Genomic DNA, 12843 nt, shown 5'->3' with positions numbered 1-12843 from the left:
ATCAATGCAAATATATTGGCTTGAAAGTTCCAAAATTACCGTAGCAAGCAAAAAAGTTCTACCTTTAAAAATATTGGTACCAAATAGGGTCTTAGGACAGAACACCTTTTGCTCAATTAGTATCGTTATTTACTTTTTATCAAGCAGAAGATTGAATGTTGTTGAATAATCAAGAATGAGAAAGTGAGTATCTGAATATGCATCAATGCAAATATGTGGAATGAAAATAAAAAATTACCATAGCAAAGCAAACAAATTTTATCTTTCAGCCTGAGGGTCTCAGCACATAGCATATCAGTTTTTCTTGAAAAAAATGTTCATTAATTTTACAAAGGCAGTTCTGATTCAGTATCAAGAAACTGATTCGGTAGAGCTACCGAATCAAGAACAAAGTTTGAATGTGAAATCAAGAAAAGTATCAAGAAATCAGAACATCCATGGTCGGAAAAACGAGCCCACGGAAGAGAACACTAATAAAGAAGGAGGCGGCAAGTTTGCTGGTGGAGGGAAAGAGTCAGTGGTTGAGAAGAAAAAAAGAATTTCTTGCATGTTTACTATAACCAGTGACCTTTTCTAAGACTCTTCTATATAAAATCTATTACAGGATTCATTTCTACTGCTGAAACTGCCAGACATGGGTGTTGTTGTCTGTGGCACAAAGACGACAAAGAGATTCCCCACATTCACCAATCTGCAGGGGAAGGCCAACAAATGTCACTGCAATAATTTCAAAATGTTTGGTGATTTGTCCCCTCATCCGTGGGACCCAGGGAGTTAAATTGGGCTGCAAGATTGAGAAAACACGTTGGTTTTTATGACAACTAGTGGGGGAGCATTCTTTTGGATATGGACTTGTAATTGTTTTTTTATTTTATTTTAATCACCTTGAGGACAAAGTGATAGTTTAGGGGGGAGTATTGTTAGATATGGGCCTTAATTAAGATATCAATAATAATGGGCCTTGTTAGTAATTATTAGTAAGTAGTTTTAATCATTAGTTAGCAGTTTTTATAGAAAATAACTGTCATAAACAGTAATTAGATAAGAATAGACAGTTTTTATAGAAAATAACTGTCACATAAGTGTTGCATATAAATAGAAGGGATGATTGGGAAAGAGGCCATTTTGGCATTGGGAGGTGCAGACCCTCGAAGTTCTGCGATATCATTCTTGTAATCTAATTGATTTTCCTTATTTCTTTCTTATATATCAGTTGGTTTCTATCATAAATGAAGAGAAGATGAAAGAAAATTTGGGAATTGAAATAGTAAATGAAGTATTAGATCACTTAAAGGGTTAGAAAGGACAACTATACCTTTTAAAAAAAAGACAACGTTTTAAAAATAAGGTTTGAAACTTGGCCCTGAAAACTTAATAGCAGACACAATATGCAACTGTGCAAGGCACCTCACAGGCCGAAGGCGTCACAGTGGCCACCGGCTCCGCTATGTGCTTCCGCCATGGCACGCTATAGACAACGTAGATGGTGAAATAAATTTATTATTGCTTTTATCATTAACTTAACAGAGGGAAAATAAAGGTTTTTGAAAAGAACAGGTCTACTCTACCGATTCAACATTAGACAAAATATAGAGAAAATAATACATGCTCATCTAGTATCTAGGCTGGGACATTTTTCACCAACAATCCAGCTTATCCTTACTTCAACTTTAATTTGTTCCTAGCCAAATTAAAAACACACACACACACACACAAACGCAATAGCAGCCAAGTGAGTCAGTCACAAATTTGTAAGCTTGCCCCTGTGTTGTGTTTGTCATATTCAACAGATAATAGAGAAAAAAAACCTCAACAATGGCAATCTCAAAGAGGCTTATGCTATAAAAAAACCTATGTCCAAGATCCTAGTTTGATCAGGAAATTGCGTATAATATATAATATGTATCTCTACAGTAATTGCAACTAAATATGAGGGGAGAATTTCCATTTTCTGGTTTGCAACACCAAGCAACCCAACTAATCAGAAATGTCGTGCGAAAAAATTATCCATGCAAGAAAACAACAAAAATACTAATTGACATACCTTGGCACATTTTTAAGAACTTCGAATTCTTCTTCAGTTGGTAGAGCAGGGCCAAAAACATCTTTTGGCCTTGGTTTTTTCTTCTCTCCATGTGGCGGCCTAGGAATTAAGTAATTCACAAACACATTCAATGACACGAGAAATGAAAGAAAAAAAAAATCACAGAGAAACTATAGATTGCATGGGGAAAGAAAACAAGGCAAAGTGAGGAAGAAGTACAATGAAGAGGAAGGTCCATCGTGATTGGTTTGTGTAGGCTCCTTATTCACCATATCTTCTTTTTTCTTCTCGTCATTCATCTCTGCAGCCTTAGCACTTTTAGGATCGTACCAGGTGGACGAACATACATAAAGCTAACAGCTTGCATAAGCTCCACCTAAACACACACAAAACACAAATATGAAAAACCATATTGCAGCCAACAAAAGAGAAACAAAGTAACAAGAAAAAGTGTAGGGTGCAAAATAAAACCATTTCCTTATGCTTCTTGGAGATAAGAGCTGTCTGGCGATAAAACTCTTGCTCCTGAGCATACTGCAAAACACAATAAGAGGGTTATGTAATATTGTAATTGACATCAGAATTGAATTGAGCGAAATGGAAAGGGAATAATAAGCAGGAAAGCTACTTGCCCCACCAGCAACCTCTTCAGTTTTCCGTTCGTGCTGAGCATGAGTTTGTTCAGCAATCCACTTACGCCGTTGATTAGGATACGACAAAGGATGCCACCGTTTTTGGTTAAGAAGATTATGGCTCCAAGTGGTACCCGATTTAGTCTTATAATCAACCTCTCCTCCACATTTGTCATCGTTGAATCTCTTGCTCAACCTCACACAACCTCCTTCTTCACCCTCCATCTTCTCTTCCTCCACACCACAATTTCAAACAAACACAAACACACTTCTCAACCATTAACCTTCAAATTAAACCCATCAAGAGATTCCTTATATTTACATTGGTGCATTGGAAATTAACCATCAAACTTCCCTTCATCCACCAGCATACTTTCAACTTCAGTTACAGTCCTCCACTAATAGTTCCGTGAGATTTCAGTTTCGAAATCACCGTTGAACCTTGGAAATTAACCACCTTATTAGCATGTTGAACCTGAACATCACTATGTTCGCCAATAAAAGGTTTCATATTTATCAACCAGAAGATTGAATCGTATTGAATGATAAAAATGGGTAAGGTTATACCTTTTTTCAGTTACTAAATCCAAAACTTACATGTATGATTATCAACACAAATATAGTGCTACTAGCTGATTCTTATACCAACACCCACCAAATTTTATCCGATCTCACAATAGGTCGCAGTAAAAAAGACCAAGACTAACAAACACAACCTTATTATGGATTCCTCCATTTATCACAATGCAAGCATCCTTATATGGCATAGGTTGTCTGCATAATGCCATATATACCAAATAGATATTATAAGAAATAGTTTAGACTAATCAAACACAAGGAAGCACTTATTAGTAGGCTAATCAAACACAAGGAAGCACTTCCTTTGGCATTTGCAAAATCACTTCATATGGTAGTTGCAAAATTACATTTAGGGACTAGGGCATCAAAGCACAATATGATCCATGTCTTTTATATTACAACTGCATTTGAGGCAACAACTAGCTTTCACATTAAGGCATCATCCAACATTTTTGGGCAACCAAGACAATCCCCTCATGGAACAGAGTATATCCATCTCATTGTCGAATTTGGAGTTAGTGAGCTCATAAATTACCAACTAGTCACAGTTTCACAATTAGGGTCTAAAAAGAATATAGACACCACCATCCACATTTTGAAAAAAAATTCATATTAAAATTGCTTTGCTTTGAAAGCCACCATCCAATTTTTCCATTATGAATAAAGAATTCATAATGCATTTTCCTCGGCGGTCATTGGGGCATCCATCCCTTATAAAACTTATGAAACATTAAGGACAAGGGTCATTAAGTTCATAATGCAAAATCACATCAAATTGCAGTTGCAAAATTGAATATAGGGACTAAGGGTCATCGAAGCAGAATATATATATCCATTCATGCCTTATTTATTATGAATAAAAATTCATAATATTTTTTAATAGAAAAGAGGACACCAATAGAGAGAGAATTGCTTGAGTAGCAATTAAGGCAACAACTAGATTTCACATTCAGGGACTAGGGTCATTAAGCCACCATCCAATTTTTCCATTATGAATAAAGAATTCATAATGTATTTTCCTCAGGGGTCATTGAGGCATCCATTCCTTATAAACTTATGAAACATTAGGGACAAGGGTCATTAAATGCAAAATCACATCTAATTGCAGTTCAAAACTTGAATTTCCGGACTAAGGGTCATCGAAGCAGAATATATATATCTATTCATGCATTATTTATTATGAATAAAAATTCATAATTTTTTTAATAGAAAAGAAGAGGACACCGATGGAGAGAATTGCTTGAGTAGCAATTAAGGCAACAACTAGAATTCACATTCAGGGACTAGGGTCATTAAGCCACCATCCAATTTTTCAATTATGAATAAAGAATTCATAATGCATTTTCCTCACGGGTCATTGTGGCATCCATCCCTTATAAAACTTATGAAGGCATCCGTCCCTTATAAAACTTATGAAACATTAGGGACAAGGGTCACTACGTTCATAATGCAAAATCACATCTAATTGCAGTTCAAAAATTGAATTTAGGGACTAAGGGTCATCGAAGCAGAATATATATCTATTCATGCATTATTTATTATGAATAAAAATTCATAATTTTTTTTTTAATAGAAAAGAGGACACCGATAGAGAGAATATTGCTTGAATAGCATTAGGCAACAACTAGATTTCATATTGAGGGACTAGGGTCATTAAGTAATTTATCCAACATTTTTTGGGCATCAAGACATCCAATCCCTTACAAAAAATTGAAAATTGAATGTTCATTTTTTTCTGAAGCAGAAAATTGAAAGTTCTTGAATACTCAAGAATGAAAAAATCAACATTTCCTCAATTATAAACCAATATGTTGGAATGAAATTTCCAATAAGCAGAAGATTGAAATTTCTTGGGACAGAACATGATTTCCTCAATTAAAGTTTTGTGTTTTCCAGCAAAAGATTGAATGTTCTTGAATTATGAGGAATTAAAAAATTGGTATCAATCTCAAACCATCATAGGGAAAATATGTTGGAATGAAAATTCCAAAAACATGTGAAATTCCATTATCATAGCGTCAAAAAAAACTGTCTTTTAAAATATTGGTACCAAACATGATCTTGGGACAGAACACTTTTTGGACAATTAAGGTTCTTTTGTTTTTCTCAAGCAGAAGATTGAATGTTCTTGAATGATCAAGAATGAGAAAAATGGGTAAGGTTATACCTATTTTCATTTCAAGCAGAAGATTGAATATTGTTAATTTAGGGTTTTGATTTAGGGTTTATACCCTCATTTTCAAAAAGGATTTTGATTTTATGAAGCAGAAGATTGAATGTTAATAATGAAGAATGAGAAAAAATTACCGTAGCGAACGATCCAGCATAATACGAGTTTCTTTGATACTTAGCGACCCACCGAACACCGTAAATTCAACAATGTGTTCTTGTGCGTATTTCAGTATTGTTTCTCGTTTGTTGAAGAAGAAAATTAAAAAATGAGTTTCTTTGATCCTTTGACCCACTGACCCAACACCGTAAATTCAACAATGTGTTCTGTGCGTGTTTCATTGAGAAGAAAATAAAGAATGTGTTGAGAAAATCAAATATTTAAGTATCCTTCAAGGACTAATATAATGATATAAATTACTAATGTAGTTATAATACTATAAATATATATTATACTAATGAAGAGAATGGAGAAGTTTTATGAGATTACTTGTTGCTCTCAAGGGTGTCTTTTACATGATCCAAAGGGTGGTATTTATACTACTAAAATTATGAATACATTAACTTAGATTTACTATTGCAAGTTGACATTTACATTGATAATTTTACATTACTATTTTAAGTTGACATTATAGGTAGATATTTCAACATTAATAATAACCAATGTCTTTCAAGATAATTTTGTTGATTTTCCAATTTATTATAACACTCCCCCTTTGAAATATCTATCATGGTGCTTTATTGAAGCTTGGTCGAGGAGATTATGATGGGAACATGTGCTGCCTCGTTAAAAACCTTATTAGGAAAAACCCATTGGGATAAAAACCTCAATAAGGGAAAAAGAGTACAACATTATGCTCCCCCTTAACCAAGTCTAGGTAATTCTTCTTCAAAGGTCTCGAAGGTGACGCATTCCAATACTTCGTACGTGTTTCTTGAAGACTGATGTAGAAAGTGCCTTTGTAAAGAGATCGGCCACATTTTCACTCGAACGAATGTATTGAATATCAACCTCTTTGTTTCTTTCTAGCTCTTGTGTGAATGAGAAGAATTTTGGAGGGATGTGTTTGGTTCTATCACTTTTGACGTAACCTTCTTTCATCTGAGTAACACATGCAGCATTGTCTTCATACAAAATTGTTGGATTCTTATCAGTTGGTAAACCAGACGTTCCTTGGATATGTTGAGTTACTGATCTCAACCATCTACATTCTTTGCTAGCTTCATGGAGGGCAATTACTTCAGCATGATTTGAAGAAGTTGCTACAAGTGTTTGCTTTTGAGATCTCCATGATATTGCGGTGTCACCATATGTAAACACATATCCAGTCTGTGATTTAGCATTATGTGGATCTGACAAATATCCTGCATCTGCATAACCAAGTAAAACTGGTCTTGTATTGTTAGAATAAAACAAACCAAAATCAGAAGTACCTCGGAGATATCGAAAAATATGTTTTATTCCTTTCCAATGTCTCTTTGTAGGACATGAACTGAATCTTGCTAGTAAATTCACTGCAAAGGCTATATCAGGCCTTGTACAGTTGGCAAGGTACATGAGTGCCCCAATGGCACTGAGGTATGGTACTTCAGAGCCAAGATCTGTTTCATTTTCTTCCTTAGGTCTAAACGGATCCTTTTCAACATTTAATGTTCTGCCCATCATTGGGGTACTCAAAGGGTTGGCTTTGTCCATGTTGAATCTTTTCAATACCCTTTCTGTATAGTTTGATTGATGTACCAATATACCATTTTTAGTATATTCAATTTGCAAACCAAGGCAGAATTTGGTTTTCCCCAAATCTTTCATTTCAAATTCTTTCTTTAAGTAATCTCTTGCTTCTTTAATTTCTTTATTGGTACCAATGATATTTAAATCATCAACATAGACAGCGATTATTACAAAACCAGATATTGTTTTTCTTATAAAAACACAAGGGCAAATAGGATTATTTACATAGCCTTCTTTAAATAAATATTCACTCAGTCTGTTATACCACATGCGTCCTGACTGCTTTAACCCGTATAATGACCTCTGCAACTTTATTGCATACGTCTCTCTGGGTTTTGAGTTTTCAGGCATCTTAAATCCTTCCGGGATTTTCATATATATGTTACTATCAAGTGATCCATACAAGTAAGCAGTAACAACATCCATGAGATACATGTCCAATTTGTTAAACACTGATAAACCAATTAAATAACGAAAAGTAGTGGCATCCATAACAGGAGAATATGTTACCTCATAATCAATTCCTGGTCTTTGGGAAAAACCTTGTGCAACAAGACGAGCCTTGTATCTTACAATCTCATTTTTCTCATTTCGTTTTCTTATAAAGACCCACTTATACCCAACAGGTTTCACACCTTCAGGTATATCCACAATGGGTCCAAATACTTTTCGATTTTTAAGAGAGTTTAACTCAGTATTTATCGCATCTTTCCAATTTTTCCAATCATGTCTATTTTGACATTCATTCACAGTTTTGGGTTCAGGATCATCATTTTCGTTTATGATTTCACATGCAATTGAGAACGAAAATATTTCATCAATGTTCATACCTTTTCGGCTCCACAGATTTCCTGTATTAACATAATTTATTGAAATCTCGAGATCATTCTTGTTATCAGCTTCATTATTAATGATCTCATTGTCATCATTTTGTGCTTCTTCGAGAGCACAATTTTCAATCATGGATTTGTTGTTATCTAGTGTCTTTTCAGGATCACTTTCAATCATATTCACCTTTTCTGTTTCTTTTCTTTTTCGGGGATTTTTGTCTTTGGATCCCATAGGTCGGCCACGCTTCAAGCGTGCCTTGGATGTACTTGCTACATCATTTGTTTTTGAAATATCAATTCTAGCTGGGACATTTATAGCTGGTACATGTGACTTTGTCACTCTTTTCAAATCAGTGAATGAATCTGGCAGTTGGTTTGCTAAATCTTGTAAGTGTACTATTTTCTTTACATTTTCTTCCCATGATTTATTATATGGGTCCAAATGTAATAAAGATGGTACATACCATGTTATTTCATTTTCTATGTGTTTATTTTCTCCCCCTAGTGTTGGAAATTTTGTTTCATCAAAATGACAATCAGCAAATCTTGCCTGAAAAACATCACCTGTTAAAGGTTCAAGATATCTAATAATAGACGGTGATTCATACCCTACATATATTCCCAATCTCCTTTGAGGTCCCATTTTTGTTCTTTGTGGTGGAGCTATTGGGACATATACTGCACAACCAAAAATTTTTAAATGGGAAATATTTGGTTCCTTACCAATTGCAAGCTGATAAGGGGTGTGTTTATGATCAGCACTCGGCCTTAGACGGATGAGTGCTGCAGCATGTAAAATTGCATGACCCCAAACAGTAACTGGTAGCTTAGTTCTCATTATTAATGGTCTAGCTATATATTGAAGACGTTTTATTAACGACTCAGCTAAGCCATTTTGTGTATGCACATGAGGAACAGGGTGTTCAACAGTGATTCCAACCGACATGCAATAATTATTGAATGATTCTGATGTAAATTCACCAGCATTGTCAAGTCTAATTTTCTTTATAGTATAATCAGGAAATTGTGCTCTTAATTTAATTATTTGTGCAAGAAATTTTGCAAATGCCATATCACGACTTGACAATAAACAAACATACGACCATCTACTAGATGCATCAATTAATACCATAAAATATCTGAATGGTCCAGACGGTGGATGGATAGGTCCACATATATCACCTTGAATCCTTTCAAGAAATGCAGGTGATTCTGTATGAATTTTGCCTGGTGAATGTTTTGTTATTAGTTTTCCAAGAGAACAGACTTCACATGGTTTATCCTCTTTTGTAAACTTTAAACCTTTCAAAGGATGACCATGAGTACTTTCAATTATTTTTCGCATCATTGTTGAGCCAGGGTGACCTAAACGGTCATGCCATAAAATCATAGTTTTGGGGTCTTCTTTTACTACCAAATTACATTCAATTTTATGTATATATGTATAATGTAATCCCGAAGGCAATTTTGGTAGCTTTTCTAAGGTTTTCTTCTTTCCAGAAACATTAGTAGTAATATTAATATATTTCATATTGCCTTCAGTTACAGTTTCAGTGTCAAACCCTTGACGATATATGTCATTAAAACTCAACAAATTTCTCTTTGATTTAGGAGAATATAAAGCATCATTAATGACAAATTTTGTTCCATTTGGTAACATGAACATAGCATTACCTGTCCCTTCTATTAAATCAGCAGGTCCTGAGATAGTATTTATCACACCTTTAGTAGAATTTAAATCATTGAAATATTTCTTACTTTTGAGGATCGTGTGGGTAGTTCCACTGTCCGGGATGCAAATGTCTTTGACATGTTCCATGTCTGACCTTCTTAAAATAAAATCAAGATTAAAGATAGGAAAACAATAAATCAATATAATACATTCAACATTATTATTCAATAACCAAATATTACACAATGCCCACCACATAAGTCATACATATTATTAAGTAATTCAAGCACACCACACATAGAGGTGGGAATAGGCTAGGCCGAGCTAGGCTTTGCCAAGCCTGGGCCTGGCCTGTCAAAAAATCTAAGGCCTGAGCCTGGCCTGTGGCCTATCATAGGCCTAATTTTTAGGCCTGAGCCTGGTCTTTTGAAAGCCTGATGTGGCCCGTTGGCCTGTTTAAAAGCCTATTTCATATGAACATATTTAAATAAATAATTATATTTTTTTTAAATATACTTATGAACGAATAAACCAATGTTCCTTTTGATATTTAACATGATATTTTAGAAATTTTGACTATATATGTCATCATATTTTAATTCTAGTTTATAATAATACATTTATATATGTTAAAAACGAATGTAGATTAATAAATTTAAACTACTTAAAAAGTTAATAGATTTATAATTTAACCAAAGTACAAATTTTAATATATAAATTATAATCTTAGTAAAAATATCATTCATATTAAGTTAAATAGGTCGGCCTAATAGGCCTCAAAGGCTTTTTTAATGGCCTGCGGCCTGGCCTTTTTAGCTAAATAGGCTTATAAAAAAGCCTTGGTCTGCTCTATTTAAAGAAATAGGCTGGCCTGGCCTGAGCCTGTGTAGGCTGGGCCTTAAGGCCCGGTAGGCCGGCCTGGCCTGTTCCCACCTCTAACCACACAAGTCACACATATTATTAAGTAATACAAGCACACCACACAAGTCACACATATTATTAAGTAATACAAGCACACCACACAAGTCACACATATTATTAAGTAATACAAGCACACCACACATTATTCAAATACTTATTTAATTAGTTACTTAATTCATATTCATTTCATTTTCTTCTTCAACAAAATCAGCAGCCTCAAGGTAGGTAGTATCATTATTGGGTTCAACTTCATTAAAATTTACTTCCTTTCCCTTTTCTTCAACAGATGCCCTGTATTTTTTACACAGGTGTTCTGGTGTCCTACACGTCTTAGACCAATGTCCATTTTTTCCGCATCTAAAACAGATATCATCACGGTTCCTTGAGGGACCTTCTTGGATATATTTACCTTTACCTTGATGATTCTTATTATTTTGGTCATATTTAGGAGGCCTATAATTATTCACATATCCTCGTCCACGACCTCTACCACGAAAGTGGTTTCGACCGTGATTTCTGCCTCGACTATCAAAATGAGCTTTACCCCCTCGTCCTTTATGACGATTATGGCCACCACGCCCACGATTAAATGTTGTTGCATATATTTCGGGGTATGCTATTGTTCCATGTTATGTAATTATCTCCGGTTATGTTTAGAATTTTGAAATGATGCTTAACGTTTGACATGTTTATATCTAAACTACAAAAGAACAGAATCAATTTTTAATGTATAAACAATGACAAAAAAAATAAATTATTTTATTCAATAGCTACGATTACAAAAACCATGATTCTATCAGCTAATAAACCAGGCTAATACTAGTAATGGTAAAACAACAAATATTGTTACTATTATAAAAGGTTCTCCTAATTCTTCATATTTGGTGATCCAGAAGATGAAAAACATAAAGACAAGTAGAGTGATAAGCATAAGAAAAAATTTAAACATTTTGGAAATATGAGTAAAAGTTTGAGAATGGTATGAAAACTTATGAGTGAAGGTGAAGTATTTATAGGTGAATTTTATGAAGTGTCCGTTACGTTACCGTTGGGTTTGTGGCCGTTGGGAGATAGTGGAAAAATGTAAGCTTTTACTGTTCATGGCCGTTATGTGGCCGTTAGGGGATATGGGAAAAGTGTTAAATTTTATTGTTTGTTACCGTTGGGAATGAGTAAAAATATTCTAAGTGTGTTAAAAATCATCTAGCTCTTAAGATGCACAAATGGAGAGAACAACATGTAAAGTTATATGATAATAACTTTAAATAATATCAAATTTCAAAATCTTAATTATGAGTCTCTCGTGAAATAATATTATTGACTGGGATTTTAGTCTTCCATTAAGAATTAAAGTTAGCAATATTATAGATGTGGGTTTTAGTCTTCCATTTAATATGAAGATTAGCATTATAGATGGGGTTTTTGGACACCTCCATTAAGTATAAAAGTTAGTCATACATATGTGGTTTTAATCCTCCATTAAGTATGAAAGTTAGTAATATAGATGGGGTTTTGAATACCTCCATTAAGTATAAAAGTTAGTCATACATATGGGGTTTTAATCCTCCATTAAGTATGAAAGTTAGTAATATAGATGGGGTTTTGAATACCTCCATTAAGTATAAAAGTTAGTCATACATATGGGGTTTTAATCCTCCATTAAGTATGAAAGTTAGTAATATAGATGGGGTTTTGAATACCTCCATTAAGTATAAAAGTTAGTAATATATAGATGGGGTTTTGAACACCTCCATGGAAATTAGTATTATTAATCAAAAATTATCTTTTGTGATATTATGGGGATTTTAGACCTCCACACAAAACTTAAATAATATTCACACTTATTATAAAGTTCTTGACAAGTTGTGAGTTTTCTATAATAAGTGGGTAAAGTAGTAGTAATAATAATAATAATAATAATAGCCACTCTAGTTATAAATCACTTGACAAATTGCCAGTTCTCTATAACGGGGCGAATAATAATTATAATTATCATAAGATTAGTAAATCACTTCCGATAGAAACGATCGTGCTGATAACGTGTTGAGAAAATCAAATATTTAAGTATCCTTTAAGGACTAATATAATGATATAAATTACTAATGTAGTTATAATACTATAAATATATATTATACTAATGAAGAGAATGGACAGAATGGAGAAGTTTTATGAGATTACTTGTTGCTCTCAAGGGTGTCTTTTACATGATCCAAAGGGTGGTATTTATACTACTAAAATTATGAATACATTAACTTAGATTTACT

The 12843-nt window shown here is 33.8% G+C and overlaps 1 pseudogene; it reads right to left on the bottom strand.

Moving 5' to 3' along the window:
- Nucleotides 1–835: 835 nt before the first annotated feature.
- Nucleotides 836–2901, bottom strand: LOC123895801 (annotated as a pseudogene).
- Nucleotides 2902–12843: the final 9942 nt, after the last annotated feature.

This window comes from Trifolium pratense, linkage group LG7, assembly GCF_020283565.1.
Source record: "Trifolium pratense cultivar HEN17-A07 linkage group LG7, ARS_RC_1.1, whole genome shotgun sequence".
Lineage (NCBI taxonomy): Eukaryota > Viridiplantae > Streptophyta > Magnoliopsida > Fabales > Fabaceae > Trifolium > Trifolium pratense.
Note: the sequence above shows the minus strand (reverse complement) of the source record. Positions and strands in the feature narration are given on the sequence as shown.